A 24,465-nucleotide genomic window follows, 5' to 3' on the forward strand; every position below is an offset into this window, starting at 1 on the left:
CCAGGGGCGATGCTCTGCCTATCTGGGGCATCGCTTTGTTGCAAAACCAGAGCCATTCTAGCACCTGAGGCAGAGGCCATAGAGCCATCCTCAGCACCCAGGCCAACTTTGCTCCAATGGAGCCTCTGCTGCAGGAGGGAAGAGAGAGAAAGAGAGGAAGGAGAGGGGAGGGGTGCAGAAGCAGATGGGTGCTTCTCCTGTGTGCCCTGGCAGGGAATCGAACCCGGGACTTTTGCACGCCAGGCTGATGCTCTACCACTGAGCCAACCGGCCAGGGCCAATACGATTCTTAAGACAAGGTCTGAGGGCTTTGCTGGCAGTTCTGGCACCTGCTGACTCAGTGATTTTGAGCAAGTTACGTAGCCTTACAGAGCTAATTTATCTCATCTGTAAAATGAGTATTAGGTCATCATGAGGATTAAATAAATTATCTTGTAAAGACAACTGGCACATAGTAGGTGCCCACTAAATGAAAACTAAAAAAAAAAAAAAAGAGTCAGGAAACAGGGGTAACTAGAGAAGGGAAGAAGAAGAAACAGTATTTGTGTGCCAAGGCCACATCCACAAATTTATGCTTAACTTTTGGCTGGGCTCCAGGAACATAAAGAAGTCCCTGACTTTGAGGAGCAAGAAAACCTAGTGATTAGGCATTCCTAAAACAAAAGAAACAAAGAGAAAAGAAGAAAGGAAGGGGGGGGAAAAAAGAAGGAAGGAAGGAAGAAAGGGAGGAAAGAAGGAAGGAAGGAAATGCAATAGAGTCATGGAAAAATTGCTCAGGGGAAGAGGGAAAGGCTTTTAAAGGGAAGGAGATTTTAAGAGTTGGCCAAATAGAAAGGGCCCAGTGGAGGCCCTGGCCAGTTGGCTCAGTGGTAGAGCATCAGCTTGGCGTGCAGGAGTCCCGGGTTCGATTCCCGGCCAGGGCACACAGGAGAAGTGCCCATCTGCTTCTTCGCCCCTCCCCTTCTCCTTCCTCTCTGTTTCTCTCTTCCCCTCCTGCAGCCGAGGCTCCGTTGGAGCAAAGTTGGCCCGGGCGCTGAGGATGGCTCTATGGCCTCTGCCTCAGGCGCTAGAATGACTCTGGTTGCAACAGAGCAACGCCCCAGATGGGCAGAGCATCGCTCCCTGGTGGGCATGCCGGGTGGATCCCAGTCGGGCGCATGCAGGAATCTGTCTGACTGCCTCCCCATTTCCAACTTCAGAAAAATACAAAAAAAATACACACACACACAAAAAAGAAAGGGTCCAGTGGACCCTTGTCACCTTCCTCACTGTTGGTGACCAAAAGAATGTGAAGCGCTCCCTCATGGAGAAAACTGAATAAAGCCAAACCAGCATAGACAGAGGAAGAAGTCAAAAGCAACTGTGGATTGATTACTCTTGGCCAGGATGGGCAGTGAAGGTGGCACAAGGGTTAGAGGATAGGGCCTGCCTCCTGGCCTTGCAATAGGTGAGCGGAGCCTTAGGAGCACCTCCTGTCTCCCTTGTTGCTAGCTCTTCTCAGCCGCAAAGCCTCTGCATCTCCTTCTCCCTCCCACCAGCCCTCTTTTGGGAAACAGCCCAATGCTCTGTGGGCAGAGCATGACACCTCCATCACTCCCCCCTCTAATGACTCATCCCCAAAACTGGGGGTAACAGGAAGTACCAGAGCCCTAGAGCTGCAGCCTCATCCAAATTATAGCAGTTTAGAGACATTCTATCTTCTTCCCTCCTCCCCCCACCCCCACCACCTCCCCTACTTCCAGCTCTGATTCTTAACATTTCTACATAAGAGACACCCACCTCCCCCAAAACGCTTCTTGCCTTTCCATTGCCTCTTCCAGTCTCTTAACTCCAGTCCCAGAGACTGCTGGGTTGAAACAGCCTAGTCCAAGGGAAACAGGAACAACCCTGACCTAGGGGCTCTTTCCTGGAGAAGGTGGCTAGGCAAGGTCTGTATTCCCATGGCCAAGGCTTTGAGGGCTAGGGCCCATGATGTAGAAAGATTTCTTCTTCTCATTTTAATTTTTATTTTTTTATTGATTAATGTTAGAGAGAGAGGAAGGGAGAGAGAGAGAGAGAAGCATGATTTGTTGTTCCACTATTTCTGCCTTCATTTGTTGATTCTTTTTTTTTTTTTTCTTTATGTGTGTGTGACAGAGACAGAGAGAGGGACAGATAGGGACAGACAGAAAGGGAGAGAGATGAGAAGCATCAATTCTTCATTGTGGTACCTTAGTTGTTCATTAATTGCTTTCTCATATGTGCCTTGACCAGGGGGCTACAGCCGACCGAGTGACCCCTTGCTCAAGCCAGCGACCTTGGGCTCAAGCTGGTGAGCCTTGCTCAAACCAGATGAGCCTGCACTCAAGCTGGTGACCTTGGGGTCTCGAACCGGGGTCTTTCACATCCCAATTCAACACTCTATCCACTGCGCCACTGCCTGGTCAGGTTGTTGATTCTTAAATGTGCTCAGACTGGGGATCAAACCTGCAAGCTTGGCATACTAGGTCAGTGCTCCAACCACACCAGGGCTGGAAAGCTTTCTGAGCAACACTTAAAACAACAACAAAATTATTTTACTAAATGCTAAGTCCTTCACAAGCTTTGTCTAATTTATTACTCTAACAACACTATGAGGCAGATAGTATTATCACTGCCATTTTGCGAATGAGAAAAATGAGGGGAAATAATTTGAAAAGTAGTAGACTTGGGCTCAAACCCAGGACCCAGATATTCGACTCTTAACCACCAGGTTCATCTGCCTGTTTTGGGAATGGGGGCAGTGTTGCAGTGCGTCTGAGTAATCCAGGGCAGTGCATGCAATCCTGATGTTTTCAGTATATTTGCCCTGAAGTCTGGCTGGTGCTAAGAACTTTGACTGTAGCCTCCCTCCTATTCCCCATGGCTCTGGTGGACCTGTCCAACTCCACTCCTGAGGAGTTCGGGAATGTGGAGAGCTACTCAGAGAATTCTTGTCCCCCACAAAATCTTACCTTCCTATTAAACTCTTAGAACAAACATCAGTGTGATTCTGGGTGCCCAGGAGCTACCTAGAAAGAGGAAAAAGTACTGACCAGTGATGGCACAGGGGATACAGCATCGACCCAGAATGCTAAGATCTCCAGTTTGAAACCCTAAGGTCACCAGCTTGAGTGCGGGGTTGCTGGCTTGAGCGTGGGATCATTGACATGATCCCAATGTTGCTAGCTTGAGCCCAAAGGTTGCTGGCTTGAAGCCCAAGGTTTCTGGCTTGAGCTCAAAGGTCACTGGCTTGAACAAGGGGTTAGTGGCTCTGCTTCAGCCCTCCGATCAAGGCCTGTATGAGAAATAATCAATGAACAACGGAAGTGAAGCAACTATGAGTTGGAGCTTCTCATTCTCTCTCCTCTCTCTCCCTCCCCTTCTCTCATCCTTCCTGTCTATCCCTCTCTGTCTCAAGTCAATAAAGGAAAGAAAAGAAACAAAAAGAAAAGAAAAGAGAAAAAGAAAGAGGAAAAAGAAGGAGCATCATTTATAGTTACAGGATGGCAGAAGGAGGTACAGACACCCAAATATGGGGTTAGCCCAGGCTTGCAGACAGAGCAGACATCTGTCACACTGAAGAGGCACAGAGATGGCCCACGTGACAATAGAAATAATAATACTTGTCTGACCTGTGGTGGCGCAGTGGATAAAGCATCCACCTGGACTGCTTAGGTCACTGGTTCAAAACCCTGGGCTTGCCTGGTCAAAACACATCAGGGAGTTGATGCTTCCTGCTCCTCCCCCCTTCTCTTTCACTCTCTCTCCTCTCTAAAATGAAGAAATAAAGAAAATCCTATAAAGAAATAGCAATACCCTTGAATTATGTAACACTTTATAATTCCTCAGGCACTTTATTTAATTTTTCCTCTCAGTCACGTTACAACCATTTGATCCTCCAGCTGACCTCCGAGGACCCAAGGAGGCAGAAAGCATCTTTCATAAGCTGTCACCACCTGTCAAGTTTTCTCCCCAGAGGGGGAAAAATAGGAGGCAGACAAGGCAGTGAGTGAGTTAACCAAACCCAAGCCCTAGTGCAAAATTGATAGTTTTTATGGTGATTTATCCTCAGACTCCTCGGATATCATATTTTCACTGATTACCACACTTACATAACAGTACAAGGAGAGGGACTCTGATAACTCTGTACATGGGGATGAATACAATGAAAATGCACTCTGTTGACAGACAGCAATGTATTTTACTACACTACTGCCCTTCGAGAAAAGAGTGAGGCTGTTGCCTTATGAAGGGAGAGATGAAAGGAAAGAAAGAAGGAGAAGAGGAGGAAGCAAGATCAGCTATCTAGAAAGAGAGGAATGAATGAGAGGGGAAGGGGCAGGAAGACAGGGAGAGTTTTAGGCAAAGTGGAAAGAGGAAGGGAGGGACAGTAGAAGGGAAGGAAGAAACTAAGGGAAAGAAAGCTTTCTCAGCAGTCAAGAATTTAGTGGTGAACCCTGGCCATGTAGTTCAGTTGGTTAGAGCTTCATATCGTTCCAATATGCCAAGGTTGCAAGTTTCATACCTGGTCATACAAGGTACATAAAAGAATCAACCAATGAATGCATAAATATACTGCTCACTAAAATTAGGGGATATTTCAAAATGAATATGAAGAGATAAAATATCCCTTAATTTTTGTGAGCAGTGTATAAGTATAACAAGACTTTCATTCTCTATCTCTATCTAAGTCAATAAATAAATAAAAATTTTTAATAAAAAAAATTTAGTGGTGAAAGGAATGAAATGATTTTGCACATGGTGTGGCTTGCTGTTAGGGAGAAGCCTATAGTAGTGGTGTGAGAAAGATTCAGAGGTCATTTGGGTGGGTACCAGGCCCTCACCTTCGTAGCTGGTTAGGAGAGGCTGGAATAGTAAGAGTCACAAGCACAGGGCTCCTTTAAAGTCCACTTAAGGTGTTATCAAAGGCCTGTCTGGCCTGACTGATGTGGTGCAGTGGATAGAACATCAACAACATCTCAGGTTCAAAACTCCAAGGTCACTGGCTTAAGCGTGGGTCCATCCAGTTTGAGCGCAGACTTGCCAACTTGAGTGCAGGATCACGGGCTTGAGTATGGGATCATAGACATGAACCCATGGTCGCTTGCTTGAGCCCAAAGGTCGCTGGTTTGAAGTTCAAGGTCATTGGCTTAAGTCCAAGGTCACTGTCTTGACTTGAGCCCCCCCCCCAATCAGAGCACGTATGAGAAGCAATCAACGAACAACAAAAGTGACATGACTACAAGTTAATGCTTCTCATCTCTCTCCCTTCCTGTCTTTCTCTGGAAAAAAAAAGAAAAGAAAAGAAAAGAAAAGAAAAGAAAAGAAAAAAGGCCTCTTTGGATCTCTTCCCGCCATATCCCACCACCCCAGCCACCTGTATCAGAGAAAACATGGGCTCTAGGGGCATTGGGACCGGACCTAAGTCTTTCTGTTCTGGAGGCTTGGATTTAAGTCCCTGCCATGCCACTAACTTAGCTGGATGTTTTGGGTTTTTGTTTTGGGTTTTGGGTTTTTTTTTTGTATTTTTCTGAAGTTGGAAACGGGAAGGCAGTCAGACAGACTCCCGCATGTGCCCGACCGGGATCCACCCGGCATGCCCACCAGGGGGCAATGCTCTGCCCATCTGGGGTGTTGCTCTGTTGCAACCAGAGCCATTCTAGCGCCTGAGGCAGAGGCCACGGAGCCATCCTCAGCGCCCGGGTCAACTTTGCTCCAATGGAGCCCTGGCTGCGGGAGGGGAAGAGAGAGACAGAGAGGAAGGAGAGGGGGACGGGTGGAGAAGCAGATGGGCACCTCTCCTGTATGCCCTGGCCGGGAATCAAACCCGAGACTCCTGCACACCAGGCCGACACTCTACCACTGAGCCAACCGGCCAGGGCCCTTAGCTGGATGGTTTTAATACTTTAAACTCTTAGCCTTGGTTTCTATTTTGAGGAAATGGAAATTTATTAATCTATCCAACAAATATTTATTGATTGTATGCCAGGCAGTATTCTATGGTATTGGTATTGTCTATATAATAGAAAACAAGCCCTGGCCAGTTGGCTCAGTGGTAGAGCATTGGCCCAGCATGTGGAAGTGCCAGGTTCAATTCCCAGTCAGGGCACATAGGAGAATTGACCATCTGCTTCTCCCTTCTTCTCTCTCTCTTCTCCTTCTGCAGCCATAGCTCAAATGCTCGAGCAAGTTGGGCCTGGGTGCTGAGGATGGCTCCATGGCCTTGCCTCAGGTGCTAAAATAGCTCAGTTGCCAAGCAACAGAGCATTGGCCCCAGATGGGCAGAGCATCTCAGGGTAGGTGGCTTGCAGGAATCTGTCTCTTTGCCTCTCACTTAATAAGGAAAAAAAAAGAAAGAAAGAAAACAAGATAGATAATAGTCCTTTCCTTCCAAGAGAGCACAATGCATTGAAGGTAAACAAACTTCTTCCAAGAAACAGGCCTGGCCTCATTACGGTAATAGTGATGAGAGCTGTCTCTGCCAGGCCCTGCACTAAGTGCTCCCATGTATGAACTCCTACAGTCCTCACAGCAGCCCTGTGACCCAGCAGAGCCAGGTTAGCTACATGCACCTCTAGGCTTCCACAGCCCTCCAGCACAAATCTTTAAAAGTCACTTTCCACCTAACCAGTTGGTGGCACAGTGGATAGAGCATTAGACTGGGATGCCAAGGACCCAGGTTCGAGACCCCAAGGTCGCCAGTTTGAGTGCGGGCTCATCTGGTTTGAGCAAAAAGCTCACCAGCTTGAACCCAAGGTCACTGGCTCGAGCAAGGGGTTACTTGGTCTGCTGAAGGTCCATGGTCAAGGCACATATGAGAAAGCAATCAATGAACAACTAAGGTGTCGCAATGTGCATCAAAAAACTAATGATTGATGCTTCTCATCTCTCCGTTCTTGTCTGTCCCTGTCTATCCCTCCCTCTGATTCTCTCTCTATCTCTGTAAAAAAAAAAAAAAGTTGGCCTTGGCTGGTTGGCTCAGTGGTAGAGCATCAACCTGGCGTGCAGGAGTTCCGGATTCGATTCCCAGCCAGGGCACACGGGAGAAGCGCTCATCTGCTTCTCCACCCCTCCCCCTCTCCTTTCTCTCTCTTCCCCTCCCGCAGCCGAGGCTCCATTGGAGCAAAGTTGGCCCGGGCACTGAGGATGGCTCCATGGCCTCTGCCTCAGGCACTAGAATGGCTCTGGTTGCAACAGAGCAACACCCCAGATGGGCAGAGCATCGCCCCCTGGTGGGCATGCCGGATGGATCCCGGTTGGGTTCATGCGGGAGTCTGTCTGACTGCCTCCCCATTTCCAACTTCAGAAAAATACAAAAAAAAAAAAAGTCATTATTTGTATCATGGGGCCTTAGCTCCTAACCAAAACAAATAAGTTTCTGGGCAACACTCCCAGGCTTGCAGTTCCCGTCCAGGGAATTTGGATACTAAAGGAAGGAATGCGAGAGAAAACAGGGGAGGTAAATTCTGGGACTCCCCTAAACCTTTCCCCTTTTCCACCTCTCCTTTAATCTTAGCCTCACTACCCAAACAAGCATGTCCACTGACCTGCCTCCCTTTCCGTCTCACCTGAGTAGAATAAGCTCTCACCTACCATCATCAATAGGTTCTGCAACTTTTAGAAAAATGATGAATAATGAAACCAATTTTACTGTAGGCTAATTGATATAAACAAGAGTTAAGTTCATATGGCATCTCATCAATGTTATGACAAAACGACACTGAACAAAGTAACATTAATTGCCTGACCAGGCAATGGCGCAGTGGATAGAGCGTTGGACTGGGATGTGGAAGACCCAGGTTCGAGACCCCGAGGTCACCAGCTTGAGCGTGGGCTCATCTGGTTTGAGCAAAAGCTCACCAGCTTGAGCCCAAGGTCACTGGCTCGAGCAAGGGGTTACTTGGTCTGCTGAAGGCCTGCGGTCAAGGCACATATGAGAAAGCAATCAATGAACAATTTAAGGTGTTGCAACACACAACAAAAAACTAATGATTGATGCTTCTCATCTCTCCGTTCCTGCTGTCTGTCCTTGTCTATCCCTCTCTCTGTCTCTAAAAAAAAAAAAAAAAAAGGAACATTAATTGAGGACCTGCTGTACTATGTCAAATGCCATTTATTCAAGCCATGTTATCCTTTCCCTGCTCCTTCCCCACATCATCCTACATTTCCCTTTCACGATGTACTCACCCTGGGTCTCTTCCCAACATTTGCTCCATGTCCTGATATTTGGTTTGAAGAGCCTCTTTCTTTCTTTCTTTCTTTCTTTCTTTCTTTCTTTCTTTCTTTCTTTCTCTCTCTCTCTTTCTTTCATTCTTTCTTTTAGCGAGAGAGATAGAGAGAGGGACATACAGGGACAGACAGACAGGGAGGGGGATGAGAAGCATCAACTCATAGTTGTGGCACTTTAGTTGTTCATTGATTTCTTCTCATACGTGCCTTGGTCAGGGTGCTCCAGCGCCGAGGCAGTGACCCCTTGGTCAAGCCAGCGACCTTGAGTTCAAGTCAGCAACCATGGGGGCATGGGAAACTACTGACAGGTTATTTTCTTTTATTTACTCGACTTTACATGATGTTCCCTCATGTCTATGATCCCTCACTCAAGTTTGGTGACCCCATGCTCAAGCTGGTAAGCCCATGCTCAAGCTGGATGAGTCCACTCAAGCCAGCAACCTCAGGTTTTGAACTTGGTCCTCAGCATCCCAGCTCAATGCTCTATCCACTATGCCACTGCTTGGTCAGGTGAGGGGGCATTTTCTTTGCAGAAGAACATGTAAGCTATAAAGAACCTGATGTGTTCTGGGAATCACAGATGGTGGTGTTGTGTTTAGTCTGTAGAGTGAGGTTGGAAGCAGTGGTAGATGAGAACAGGGGCAGGAAGCAGTTTTGGTAGAAAATTTTGTCCCGTAGGCCATGGAAGCCATTGGAGAATTCTGCACAGGTTGGAACTCACTCTTTTTCTACTCAGGGTTCCTCACTTATATTCCTTCCCTCCTCTCTCCTCACCTCCCACCCACGCCCACCATCCCTTTGGCTAATAGCAAAATCTTTATTTTTAATTTTTACTTATTGATTTTAGAAATAGCAGAAGGGCGAGAGAGAGAAGGAAGAATATCTATCTGTTCCTGCATATGTCCTGACCTGGGATCGAACTGGCAACCTCTGCACTTTTGGACAAAACTTTAACCAACCAAGCTATCAGGCCCAGGCACATAGCAAAATCTTAATAACACCAAAGAGTTATTGAGAACCTTCACTGGGTAAACTTTCTGTTCACATTACTGCATTTCAACCTTTCAGCACTTATGAGGTAGGCATTATTATTACTGTCTCCATTTCACAGGTGAGGAAAATGGCTCCAGCAAGTGATTTGCTCTAAGTTACAAATCAAGGAAGAAGCAGAGCCCATTTTCTTAACCATTACACTAATTGATCACATCCTCTATCCTTTTCCAAATCTTTCCTCTGGAGGAAAATGTTATAGATATCTGTAAGAGGCCTTTGAGGTCTGGAGACAGGAATAGGGAAGAGTAAGAGCAGAGATTGGACAATGGTGGAGGAGGAATTTCCATGTTCTGACAGTGCCCATCTCATCCAGCCTTGCTCACCTTTGTGCTTAGCAGGAGGTCCCTCTCCATCTCCCCACCCCCTGTCTTGGTCCACTCGCTTCCTCCAGTTCCCACATCCTCCCTCACATCCTTGGATACTGTTTGCCTTTATCTTAGAGGTTCTGTATTTGTTCAGAAAATGGTTGGAAGCCCTGGCCGGTTGGCTCAGCGGTAGAGCGTCAGTCTGGCGTGCAGGAGTTCCGGGTTCGATTCCCGGCCAGGGCATACAGGAGAGGCACCCATCTGCTTCTCAACCCCTCCCCCTCTCCTTCCTCTCTGTCTCTCTCTTCCCCTCCCGCAGCCAAGGCTCCATTGGAGCAGAGTTGGCCCAGGCGCTGAGGATGGCTCTATAGCCTCTGCCTCAGGCGCTAGAATGGCTCTGGTTGCAACAGAGTGGCGCCTCAGATGGGCAGAGCATCACCCCCTGGTGGACGTGCTGGGTGGATCCTCGTCAGGCGCATGCGGGAGTCTGTCTGACTGCCTCCCCGTTTCCAACTTCAAAAAAATACAGAAAAAAAAGAAAATGCCTGGATAGACCAGTACTCTCTGGCAGCCCTCCAAATATAAGTATTTGTAGAGGATGGCCTCCACTGGCCTCCCCCAATTCTAACAAAAGAGATCTGGCCTAACCCTGGGATTCCAAGGTTCTGCAGCAAAGGTTAGCTCCTCCCAACCTCATCTCCCACTACTACCCCTATGCCCTCTCACAAGCTAAAAATACATAACCACATATGCTTCCCAGGACAAGCCAAGTTCTTGAAACCTTTGCATATGCGTTTCTCTCTCTGGAATGCCAACATCCCTTCTGTCCCAAGTCACCAGGAAAACTAATTATGCTTAGTCTTGACTCAAACATGACCTCTAACCTTACCGATGTTATAATTCAGGCTGTCATTTCTCGCCTGAACTACTCCCTCACTGGTCTCTAGGATGCCAGTCTAGCTCTACACCATCTATTTTCCACACTGCACCCAGAATAATCTTTGTAAAATGCAAACTTGATCTTATCACTTCCCTTCTTAAAACTTGTCAATGGTAAAAAAAATAAATAAAAGAAAATAACCTGTCAGTAGTTTCCCATGCCCTCAAGGTAAAGGCATAACTTCTTAACCTGACTCTGGAGCTTGTTCACCCCATCCCCACCCACATCTCTCACTTCCCCTCTTCCCACCCACCCACCACTCTGGTGGTACTCGTCAGATTTTCAGACACTGTTTGTTACTCAGTTCCTTGAAACTCGACTTTACATGATGTTCCCTTAGCTTGGCACTCTTCCCCTCCTTTTCCCCCAGTTGACTTCTACTAACCTTTCAGGCAGGTCTCAGCCTGAACTCACTTTGCCACGGTGCTTTCAAGAACCTACCAGACAGGGTGAGCTGCCTCTGCTTTCTGCTACCACTGCCTATTATTTTATTTCCCCTAGAATGGCATTAATCCTGTTTGTTTCTAACTTTTTGTTTACTCCCACGCCCAAAGGGGAGCCTACCTTATCTCCTGTATAACCCAGAGGCTAATAGTGGTGGGTTCTCCGTGAACAATTGTTAAACAGTGAGTGAACAAAGCCTTCCCTGTCTTCAGAGTGTAGATTCAGGTACCCGCTCCAGCTTCTACCACCATCATCCTCATAATCACTATTCTGGATTGTAGGTGATTGCTTCTCTGAGTGTCCCTCTCTCTTTATGGACTGGGATGGTACCTTTAATGTTTGTACGCCAGTGCTAATACAGAGTTCAGCATTTATCCTTCTCTCTCTCTCTCTCTCTCTCTCTCTCTCACACACACACACACACACACACACACAAAGAGAGAGAGAGACCTCCTCTGGGTCACAAAAGAGAGAGAGAAGAAAGAGAGACAGGGACAAACAGACATTAAGAGAGAGAGATGCAAAGCATCAACTCATAGAGATGCAAAGCATCAACTCATAGTTGTTGATTGATTGCTTCTCATACATGCCTTAACTGGGGCACTCCAGCCAAGCCAGTGACCTGACCCTTTGCTCAAGCCAGCAACCTTGGGATCGTGTTTATGATCCCATGTTCAAGCCGGCGACCCCACTCTCAAGCTGGTGAGCCCACGCTCAAGCTGGCAACCTTAGGGTTTCCAACCTGGATCCTCAGCATCCCAAGTCGATGCTCTATCCACTGTACCACCACCTGGTCAGGCCCATCTCTCATTTTTAACAATTATTTATTGAGTACTAGAGACTGTGAATTCAACAGTAAATGAGGTAGAAAGGGCCCTCTCTGCCTTCAAGCTCACACTCTAGGGGCATAGATAGATGCCTAGTGAGCAGGAGGTTTGGTGAATCTCAGTCCTACTGGGATAACCCTGAGGACATTCCTTCCCAGGGTTACAAACCAAGGAGCATGCACTCAGGGGAAAAAGAGTATATATGGTCTTGGTGACTTCTGGACCTCCCTCTATCTGGGTCTCCTTGGAAGTAGTCATCAAGCAGCAGTAGCAGGGAGGAAGGAAATGAAGATGGGAAGGCAGGCCTAGTGGAAAAGATCGGAGTCCCTAAAGACAGACAATGGTGTTGCATATAGCCCAGTGCCAACGAGCACTTGGTCAACATAGTGTGATAACTGGGTTTCTTCTTTACCCTGGGGCAGAGAAAGAGAGACCCATAGAGGGAAAGACATAATTGGACAGATATGACAGAGGAAAAAGGAAGGAGAGAAAAAGTAGAACAGAGAGGAGGAATCAGAAATACAAAGAAAGGGAAGGAGATTGAGGCACAAGTGGAAGACCTGAGGAACTGAACCCTGACTGTGTTGCTGGGAGGCAGCTCTGGGTATAGCCCCTCATCAGGGTCACTGAGTAAAAAGAAAAGAAAAGAGTATTTAATTTTTAATTTTGAGCACTTGGTATTCCCTAATTGGTTTTCAGAGCCCCCTGATTCCACAAATTGTCTTTGGTGCCATCTGGCCACCTCAGGCGGCTTCCACCAGGGACCTGCCAGCCTCCAAACCAGGATATAGTCCGTGTAGACCCTTGTGAGTAAGGGACAAGCAACGATGAAAACACAGTCATTCTGGCAACAGCAACCTCTGATTTTCATCTCTCTCAGAAAAGATTATATAAAAGACCCTGTGTTTGCCATCTGTTTCCTAACTGGGTCTCCAGGCTCTGCTCTATGAGATACTGGCCCAACAATACACAATCTGCAAGCACAGTGCAGAAACTTCCCTGAGCTGGGAGCTGGGGAGGCAAGCCCTCATCACCCAGGAGCCTCCTGATGCCCAGCACAAGCCTGAGTTCCTAATAGGGCTGCTGCTCATGCCAGCAGCCTCAGCGGCTCGCTCCTGAGGCTGCGATGCCATCTGCTGCTCAACTTGAGAAACTAGCTGACTCTGGTTGCACAACCAAGGCCGAGGCTGGCTGGAGTTGGGCAAGGGGCCCACGTAGGTCTGAGGAGAGCTGTCTTTGTCTCTGGACAAACCCAGTAGTGGGCCCCAGGGATAGAGCAAATGTTCTGTTCCCTGTTATCATTCTCCTTACACTAGGCAGAATGCCTTTCTTCACGGAAAAGATCCCCTCCCACATAGTACAAGGGTTAATCTATGTGATCAATAAAATATGACTGAAGTAAAGGTTGTGTAACTTCCAAGATTAGATTATAGAAGACACTGGCTTTCTTCTCTCTTTCTCACATACACATTACTCATTCTGGGAGAAGCCAGTTGCCATACCAGGAAACCCCAATGGAGAGGCCAACGTGGCAAGGAACTGAGTCCTCTGACAGTAGCCTCAAGAGTGAGGTTGGAGGCAGATCTTCCAGCCTCAGGCAAGCCTTCAGATGACTGAAGCCCTAGCAGACAACCTGACTGCAACCTCACGAGTGCTCTGAGCCAGCTCAGCTGAGATGCTCCCAGTTCCTGACTCTCAGAAACTGGGTGAGATAAACATTTATAGTTTGGGGTAATTTGTTATGGAAAAACATAATAAACTCTCATGGTATTATTACATCATGACATAGCATCTGCATTTATATCACTTTTTGTCCTTATGAAATATGGCATCTGGATCCCACCCTCTCCATCTTTAACCTCACCTTTTATCATTCCACCCTCTCCTTGGCTCAGCCTCATGGTAGGCTCACTCCTGCCTCAGGACCTTTGAACTTGCTTTTCTCTCCCCCTGGAGTCCCTCCCCAGCTACCCCTAAATCTCTGCATGGTCACTCCCTTATCTTCTTCAGGTCTTTCTTCACATGTAGCCTTTTCAGTATGGCTTTCCTTGACCCCCTGCACCCTTATACTGTAACTCCCACATCTGCCTCTCCTTTTCTCTACTTTTTTTTTATTCTTAGCCCTTATGATTATATAACATACATAATAAAATACAGTTTACACAATTGTCTTATAATATCTATCTCCTCCACTAGAATGAAATAAGTTCTATGAAGGTAAGAATTTGTGTTCTTGTCTATTTTTGTCACTGCTCTATCCCCAGCACCTGGAATAATAATAAGCACATAATAGATGTGTAATATATACAGGTATTTAGTGTGTAGGGAAAAAATTAATGTCATAATTCACCAACTATAGTAGGCATGCCTTCCATATCATATATTCCATGCTATATTATCATGTCACATATATATTATATTTAAGTCAGTGCAAGGCAGTACAGAGAGACTAGAGTCATAAATGAGACTGGCTTTGTCACTTGCTGGCTAACTATGTTACTATGAGCCAACCATGTAACTTCTCTGAGCCTCAGCTTTACTCATCTGTAAAGTGAGGTTGTTATGACTTCCTTGTCCTATCATAGGGCATTTGTAGAAATCAAATAATGATTAATGTTAAAGTATTTTTTTAAATTCTAACACATGAGGCTGACCGGTGTTGTCACAGTGGATAGAGTGTCGACCTGGGGTGCTGAGGATCCAGATTCAAAATCCCGAGGTCACCAGCTTGAGCATAGGCTCATCTGGCTTCAGTGCAGACTCACCAGCTTGAGCGTGGAGTCGCCGGCTTGAATATGGAATCATCAACATGATCCCAAGGTCATTTGCTTGAGCAAGGGGTCACTGATTTGGCTAGAGCCGCCCCCCCCCAGTCAAGGCATGTATGAAAAGCAATCAATAAACAACTAAAGTACCCATTCTCATCTCTCTCCCTTCCTGTCTCTCCTTCCCTATCTCTCTCTCTCTCTAAAAAAAAAAAAAAAGAAAAAGAAAAAGAAAAAAAGCCTAGTATGTGATGTGTTTCTGAAATGAGTTCCAAAGACCATGTCCTAGAAAAAAAGATCAAAGAGGTCTGGGAACTGTGGGTTCCTATTTCTGATGACCCCTCAGACATTTACAATTTACATTAGCACATGAAAGGCTCTGAAAATCCTTCAGGAAAGGTCTTCCCTCAACATACTTGACTATATTTGGAGAAACACTGCTGTCTAAAAGAGCATTGCGGGGGGGGGGGGGGGGGGGGGGGCACAAAGAAAACTAGATAGAAGGTGACAGAGGACAATCTGACTTTGGGTGATGGGTATGCAACATAATTGAAAGACAAGATAACCTGGACTTGTTGATCTTTGAATATATGTAACCTGATTTATTGATGTCGCCCCATTAAAAAAATAAAATTATAATTAAAAAAATAAAAATAAAAATAAATAAAAGAGCATTGCCTTTGTTATCAGGATAGTACTTTAGATCAAGAAGGAATTCTAAATTTCTTCAAACAGAAACCTCAGTGGAGGTGGGTGATGAAATCCAACAGCTAACGTGGAGATTGGGAGAAGGGAGAAAAACAGAGCAGGAATGAGATGGAGGAGGATAAGAAGGAGAAAAAGGAAAAGGAGGCAAAAGAGAAGAGATAAGGGAAACCTAAAACAAAGAAAGAAAGAAGAAAGAAAAATGATGGCAGAAGGAAAAAGGACAACTGAACTTCCCTTTGAAAAGAACTCTGCACAACAAAGACAATCTGAAATTTCCCAGTGGTGGGGGTAAGGTTGGGAATCCAGGCATACTGGTGCTGCCCGCTGAGCTAGTTTATTCCTTTGACTGTTGCCTCTGCCAATTTCCACAGCTGGAGCTCAGCCTTCCTTTTCAGCTTCAAAGAACCTCTGATTGAAGAGATTTCTTTATGAGGGAGGAGAAATCAGGTAAACCAAATCAGCAGCTTCTCAATTTAGTGTACTTATTAAGTGCCTGAAATGGCAGCTGCCATTTTTTGTTTTCTTGTGAGCAATAAGCCTTCCTGGCAGCATTCATCTCCCCAGAGTATGCTTGGCTTGGAAAAGGAAGAGGAATAGCAATTCCTCCCACAAAAATTCTCTAGGGTAAATGGGACGTGTAAAGGTTGGCAGATTCAATCTCAAGGTAGGCCCAGTCTAAACAGATACTCTTAGAAAAGAAGATTCTGTAGCTCTCTCTGGCATCCACGCACATTTCCAGCCTTCATGGTGAGGAAGACCTTTGTTATATCTCATTTCAGTCTTTTTCCTATCATTTCATTTCTTACTGCCTTTCCCTTACCACAGAAGAAGGGAGCGATCGACTGTCATAAATTACATGTTTAGTAACCAGGATAGTAACAACCCATCTCTCTTGGTATATGCTTGGTAAATACTATTTGAAGAACCTCATTTTCCACCAGTAAGAAACTGCGTTTTTGTTTTGTTTGTTTGTTTGTTTGTTTTGTAATTGTGGGATTCAAAGGTGAAATAGAGAGGTAATGTTAAAGGAAGTGACATACATTGGGCACTTGCCTGGTCCCTTAAATGTAATCTCATTTTTTTTAAGTGAGAGGAGAGGAGATAGTGAAACAGACTCCCACATACGTCCTGACCAACCGGATCCACCTGGCAACCCCATTTAGAGCTGATGCTCGGATTAACCAAGCTATCTTCAGCACCTGGGGATTATACTCTCATTAAATCTTCACAAAATAGCCTAAAATGTAGAGATTACAATTGCCATTTTGCAGGTGAGCAAACTGAGGTCCACAGGTTACTACTTGACTAAAGTCAAATAGCTAATATGTAAGTGGCTAAATCAGAATCAGATCTATATCTGACTCCCAAATTCATGTTCTCCCTACCCAGAGGGCTTGTTTGTGTCACAGAGAAACCCGGGTCTTCTGTTTCCTTGCATTCCTGGAATAAATTTCATTTATTTCCTAACATCACAAATATGCTAAAATTCTGGCTATTTTCTCATGCCCATTTACTGCAGGGTAAATTGAGCATCAGAAAAGAGTAATTAACTCCCTTAAGCCTTTCCTGTGACCAAATCTGAATTCACTCTACCTGATGTCCACCTGCCTCATCAGACTGTAATCTCCATCAAGGTAAAGACCATGTCTATCTTATTTATTACTGTATCCGTCCTGGTGTCTAGTACAGAGCCTGCTACATGGTAGACAATATTTGTTGAATGAATGAGAAAGGCAGGCCTGACCTGTGGTGGCGCAGTGGGATAAAGCGTCGACCTGGAACACTGAGGTCGCCGGTTCAAAACCTTGGGCTTGCCTGGTCAAGGCACATATGGGAGTTGATGCTTCCTGCTCCTCCCCCTTCTCTCTCTCTCTGTCTCTCTCTCTCACTCCTCTCTCTCTAAAAAATCAATAAATAAATAAAAAAAAAAAAGAGAAAGGCAGAAAGAAAAGAACCTATAAAGCAAAATAAGAGAAACTGAGTCTATGGCCATACCACCCTGAACGCGCCCGATCTCATCTGATCTTGGAAGCTAAGCAGGATCGGGCCTGGTTAGTACTTGGACGGGAGGGAGAAACTGAGACAAAGATTAAAAAGCCAACATTTTTAAGAAATTGATTTTAGAGAGAGAGAGAGAGACAGGAACATCGATCTATTTCTGTATATGCCTTAACTGAGGATCGAACTGGCAACCTCTGCACTTTGGTACAATGCCCGAACCACCCAAGCTATCCCCCCAGGGTGCCAACATTTATTTTTAAAACAATCAAGGAAGAAGAGAGATAGCCAGGAAGAGAATGAGAGACAGTAAGATTAAACAGCACAAACACACAAGATAAATAAATATAGCCTCTCGCCTGACCAGGTGGTGGTGCAGTGGATAGAGTGTCGGACTGCGATGCAGAGGACCCGGGTTCGAGACCCCGAGGTTGCCAGCTTGAGTGCAGGCTCATCTGGTTTGAGGGAAAAAGCCCACCAGCTTGAACCCAGGGTAGCTGGCTCCAGCAAGGGGTTACTTGGTCTGCTGAAGGCCTGAGGTCAAGGCACATATGAGAAAGCAATCAATGAACAACTAAGGTGTCACAACGCGCAATGAAAAACTAATGATTGATGCTTCTCATCTCTCTCCGTTCCTGTCTGTCCCTGTCTATCCCTCTCTCTGTATCTGTAAAAAATAAATAAATAAATAAAAATTTTAAATAAATTTTTAAAAATTAAAATAAATATAGCCTCTCGCCACTGTCCTTTTAAAATTACATTCTATATTTGAACCAAAGTGAAAAGTGAAATCCCTTCTGTAATGTCCCAAGTGTTTAGCAAATGAACTTCCCGCAAATCATATCAGTATTTGGGGGCCAATTTGGGTCATTGTGGGAGTAGCGGTGGTGAGGAAATGAGAGGTATAGAAATAGAGTAATTGAGTCTAGAAAACAAATGAAGGGGTGATTGGAGGTATGTGAGGAGGAGTCAAGTCTTGGAACTTGCTCATCATCAAGAAGACTTGGCCTGGCTTTTGGTGGCGCAGTGGATAAAGCGTCGACCTGGAACACTGAGGTCGCTGGTTTGAAGCCCTGGGCTTGCCTGGTCAAGGGACATATGGGAGTTGATGCTTCCTGCTCCTCCCCCCCTTCTCTCTCCCTTCTCTCTCCCTTCTCTCTCTCTCTCTTCTCTAAACTGAATAAATAAAATCTTTTTTTTTTTTTTAATTTTGAAGAGTTTTATTGAAGGAGGCCGCATATGGCTAACATGGGGCAATTGCAGACCCAAATCATGTGCCTAAATAAAATCTTTAAAAAAAAAAAAAGAAGAAGAAGAAGAAGACCTGGGAATTGGTTTTGCTGTAGCTGATATCATCTTTTTTCTTTAAAAATTTTTTTCCATTGATTTGAGAGAGAGAGAGAGAGAGAAGCATCTACCCATTTTCCACTTAGTTATGTACTCATCAGTTGTTTCTTGTATGTGCCCTGACCAGGGATATAGCCCGCAACCTTGGTGTGCTGGGACAATGCTCTATTCACTGAGCCACACAGCCAGGGCCACACTGTCTATCTTCTAAAGAGCTTTATTTGTTTATATGGAGAACATTATATTAATATTTGATTTCAACCATTGGAATAAATGAAGAGACTCTGGCTTTTTCAGGTCCATATATTTTTAATACAGTAGGTACACATAAATATTGAACCAAATCATTATGATGGAGTCAATCATTATGAAGGAGGGGAAGTATGGGAATGCACAATCTAGCCCTTTGCATCTCTTTATGCCCACACAAATACATTGTTTCTCTGCATACTGAGGAAGTAACTCTGAGAGGACATAGGACCCAGAATAAAAAGTTCACTCTAGTCCTTAAAATTGTCAGTGACCATGCAGGCCGCATTTGAATTAGAACTGCAGATCTTTCAGATCCTCAAGTATGCTTTTCATTATTGTTTTAACAGCTTTATTGAGATTAAGTAACATACCACCCACTTAAAGTATTCTATTCAGTGGTTTTTATTGTATTTCCAGATATGTGTAACCATCACTTTAAAAAGAAACCTCATAACCTTTATCTATAACTCCACCTCCACAACCCCCAGACCTAAGCAACCCTCATTTTACTATCTGTTTCCATATATATTCCTAATCTAGACTTTTATATGAATGGCATCAAACAACGTGTGGTCTGACTTCTTTAATTAAATGTAATGTTTTCAAGTGTTGTTTTGTTTTTTTGTGTGTGTGTGTGGCAGAGACAGAGAGAGTCAGAGAGAGGGACAGACAGGGACAGATAGACATTCCTTTTTTTTATTCATCCCTTTTTAAAAACTTTTTATTTATTGATTTTAGAGAAAGAGAAGGGAGAAAGAGAGAGAGAAACATTGATCTGATGTTCCACTTATTTATGCATTCATTGGTTGATTCTTTTATGTGCCCTGACAGGGAATCAAACCCACAACCTTGGCATATGGGGACCATGCTCTAACCCAGTGGCCCCCCAACCTTTTTTGGGCCACGGATCAATTTAATGTTAGAAAATATTTTCACGGACCGGCCTTTAGGGTGGGACAGATAAATATATCATGAGACAAGCGTCAAGAGCGAGTCTTAGACGGATGGTCATTTTTTAAAAATAAAACATCAGAATAAAATAAATAAATAAAACATCATTCCAACTTAAATATAAATAAAACGGAAATAATGTAAGTTATTTATTCTTTCTCTGTGGACTGGTACCAAATGGCCCACGGACCGGTACCGGTCCACAGCCCCAGGGGTTGGGGACCACTGCTCTAACCAACTGAGCTACCCAGCCAGGGGCATTCATTCTTTTTTTTAACGTTTATTTTTATTGATTTTAGAGAGAGAGAAGGAGAGAGAGAGAGAGAGAGAGCCACAAACACTGATCTGTTCCTGAATGTGCCCTGACCAAGAACTGAACTGGCAACCTCTGTGCTTCCAGATGATGCTCTAACCAACTAAGCTATCTGGCCAGGGCCATTCATTCCTTTTTAAGGCCAAATAATATTCTATCGTATGGATATACCATTTCTGTTTTTCCATTCGTCAATTAACAATAATTAAATATTTGGGTTCTTTTGATCATTCAGATATTAGGAATAATGCTACTACGAACATCTGTGTACAAGTTTTTGTGTCGACATATATTTTCATTTTGGGGGTACACACCCAGGAATGGAACTGCTGAGTCATAAAGTAAGTCTATCATTTCGAACTACCAGACTGTTTTCCAAAGTGTCTACATCATTTTACATTCCCACCAGCAGTGTATGAGGGTTTGAAGTTTTGGGTTTTTAAAAAATTTTTTAAGAATTTATTTATTGATTTTACAGAAAGAGGAGTCAGGAGGAGTGAGAAGTACTTCTCATATGTGCCTTGACCAGGCAAACCGAGGATTTTGAACCAGTGACCTCAGCATTCCAGGTCGATGTTCTCTCCACTGCGCCACCACAGGCCAGGCTAAGTTTTCTATATCATTGCCAATCCAACTATATTTTTGAGAAATAATGGGGACAACTGCAGAGTCCTACTCTAATTGGGATAGCTATTACAGAGCAGCAACAGGAGGAGGACAGGGATGGTGAAGAAATCTCTCTTGTACTCTAAGCCCTTAGAATCAGCCAGAGCGTATACTGCCTTCTCTAGTACTCTCCCTGACTCCCCAGGCTATGTTAGCTGCCACATAACATATGTCAGAGGTACCTATACTTCTCTTTCTTCCCCATTACTTTGTAAACCTTAGTCAGCCAAGAATCTCTATTGCTCTGACTTTATCTGCAGTGCCTGAACAGAGTCTGGCAAATTGTAGGTAGATGTTTAATAATTTGTGATTGATCGACTGACTGAACAAATGATTAAATATTTCTCTACCGGTGGTTCCTTTCCAGAGAGAAGAGGAAAAGAACAGTCTTAGGGGCAAAAGGCATCAAGAGGGAAGCAAGCAGAGGATAGATGGAGAAAGGGAAAGGCAGGCAAGCAGGTTGGGGACCTAGTATCCCTTGGGACTAGCTTTTCAATTATGAGGTCACACTCAGAAGTAATGGACCTACTCTAATCCTTTGCCTCTCATCTGGCTGAATTGTTTTCTGGGACTTTTTCCTTTTCTTTTTTGTTATTATTCATAACAATTCTCTCTTTGTAAGAATAGGAAACAAAAACCTGACCAGTGGTGGCTCAGTAGATTGAGCATTGGTCCAGGACACTGAGGGCCTTGGTTTGAAACCCCGAGGTCGAGGGCTAGAGCACAGGCTCATCAGCTTGAGCATGGGATCATTGACATCACCCCAAGTCTGCTGGTTTGAGCCTCCCGAGCAAGGCATGTTTGAGAAGCAATCAATAAACAACTAAAGTGAAGCAACTACGAGTTGATGCTTCTCATCTCTCTCCTCCCCCTGCCTCTAAAGGAAAAAAAAAAAAAGAAGAAGAAAGAAACAAGTGAAAAAGTAGAAAAGTAGTTGATAATTACAGGTAAAAGACCACATAAATCAACTCACTAAAATGAATTCAGAATTTAAAAGGATGGAGGTTAAGAAGGTTGAATATGAAAGATTTTTAATCTAGGAAATTAAGAAACCAAAATATATGTTTCCCTCCAAAGAACAATGGACACTGAATGGCCTATATCTAAAAAAGGTATGCATCTTTTTTTTTTTTTTTCTAAAGTAAGATGCGCGGAGGCAGAGAGACAGACTCAGGCATGTGCCCCACCAGGATCCACCTGGAAAGCCCACTAGGGGGCAATGCTCGGCCCATCTGGGGCATTGCTCTGTTGCAACAGGAGTGCCTGAAGCGGAGGCCATGGAGCAATCCATAGCACTTGGGCTAACTTTGCTCCAATTTAGCCTTAGCTGTTGGAGGGAAGAGAGAGATAGAAAGGAGAGGGAGAAGGGTGAAGAAACAGATGGTCACCTCTTCTGTGTGCCCTGGCTGGGAATCGAACCTGGGACTTCCACACACCAGGCTGACGCTCTACCACTGAGCCATCTGACCAGGGCCACATCTTTTTTTTAATTTATTGATTTTAGAGAGAAGAATAACATTGATTTGCTGTTTCACTTATTTATGCATTCACTGGTTGACTCATGTATTCCATCATCAGGGATTCAATCCACAACCTTGGAGTATCCAGAAGATGTGCTCACCAACTGAGCTATCTGGCTGGGGCCTGTATCCATCTTTTCAATTTAACATGAAAACATGGCCCACCACTCAGCCATACTCATAATGGCTGGCCTTCCCTCTGCACAATCCTGCCTTCTACCTGGACTAATCTGTGAATCCAGTAGTCAACAGGTCATTGGTCCCTCCTTCCCACAGGCCTTAGTATTTCCCTAGCCTCAATTACTTCCTGTATCTTCTCTGAAAGCACACATGTATACATTCATACAATTCTCATCTTTCTTTTTCTTTTTTTGTATTTTTCCAAAGTGAGAAGCAGGGGGCGGCAGATGGACAGATTCCTTCATGCACCTGACTGGGATCCACCTGGCATGCTCACCAGGGGGCAATGCTCGGCCCATCTGGGGCGTTGCTCTGCTGCAACCAGAGCCATCCTAGCGCCTGAGGTGGAGACCATGGAGCCATCCTCAGTGCCTGGGCCAACTTCTCTCCCATGGAGCCTTGGCTGTGGGAGGGGAAGAGAGGGGGGGGGAAGGGTGGAGAAGCAGATGGGCACTTCTCCTGTGTGCCCTGCCAGTAATTTATTTACTTTTTTTTTTTAGATTTTATTTATTCATTTTTATTAGAGAGAGAGGAGAAAGAGAGAGAGAGAGAGAGAGAGAACAGGGGGAGGAGCAGGAAGCATCAACTCCCATATGTGCCTTGACCAGGCAAGCCCAGGGTTTTGAACCGGCAACGTCAGCATTCCAGGTCAACGCTTTATCCACTGCGCCACCACAGGTCAGGCTCCTGGCCAGTAATTGAACCCGGGACTTCCACACGCTGGGCCGATGCTCTACCACTGAGCCAACTGGCCAGGGCCTCATCTTTCTTTTTCATGAATCCTCAGGGTAGCTCTGCCTTCTCCATTTTGTGTGTTTGGAAGAAGAGAAAGCAAAATATATGAGATGCCAGTGCAATTTCTCCTTTTGCAGAGCTCCACAGAACAATTACGCACCCAATCTGCCTGATTTTATAGCTCTCATAACACTCCTTTATGAACACACTGTGACAGCCGGATGCGGGCATTGATTCTGGCAGCAGTCTTCAGCCACATTCCTATTTAACTGCAAAGCAGAGCCCCTGCCTACCAGGCCAGCACAGCCCATGTGACTTTTTAAATTACTGTATTTATGTAAGCCTTTTTCCAACCACAGGCTGTGTCCAACTTCATCAAAACTGGAGAGGATTTGTGCTTGCCATTTCTCCAGTGGCTCTCTGGCCTTCTGCCCTTGGGTCTCTTGCTAGAATCAATTTAGGGTTCTGGGCTTTCTCAGCAGAGGTCTGGATGCACAGAAAATACTTTTTTTTTTTTTTCATTATGAAAAGAGCTGAGGAAAGATAATAAAACATGTTGGCAGATGCCAAGGACAGTGGCTGATTCCCAGGGGCTTGCCAGGCAAAGGTGCCAGATACAATTGATCAGCAGAGCCGGTAGAATGCTGGGGGTCGAGGAAGGCAGAGGCTCTAGAATTTAAGAAATGGATTTAGGAATTACTGCTGCTGAGCCTTGCCCCTCTGGACCCTGGCCTCACCAGCTGTTCAGCAGGACAGAATCATATTGACTTCAGCTTGAGGGGGAAGGAAGTTTCAGTGTTCAAAAGAAATGCTGGTAATTTGGTGAGCAATCTGTCCAAAGCGAGGATGTGACCTCTCTAATTGTGCCAAGGCGCAAGTCTGGCAGAGAAAGCCAGTGCTGCAGTTCAGCTAAGGATCCCATAGCAGGCACCACGGACGTAGTCCCATAGGGTTACTATGCTGTAGTGGTGATAGACATAATCTACCCGAAAACCTCCTGGAGAAATTCTGAAAACCAAGGTGACCTTTGTGAGTGGACGCTCCATTATCCGAGTGAGAACACTGCTGGTGAAAGCCAGAAAGAAGATCTGCGTGGCGGATAGGAAAAACGTGGGCTGACCCTTCAAGGAACCGAAAAACGTCACAAGTGTGAGAACCGACCTTCCGGAGGCGACTGGAATGGGTAGGCAGGAAGCCTGTCCGCAATAGGACATACCAGGTTTTCTCTTTAG

This window comes from Saccopteryx bilineata, chromosome 4 (assembly GCF_036850765.1).
Source record: "Saccopteryx bilineata isolate mSacBil1 chromosome 4, mSacBil1_pri_phased_curated, whole genome shotgun sequence".
Lineage (NCBI taxonomy): Eukaryota > Metazoa > Chordata > Mammalia > Chiroptera > Emballonuridae > Saccopteryx > Saccopteryx bilineata.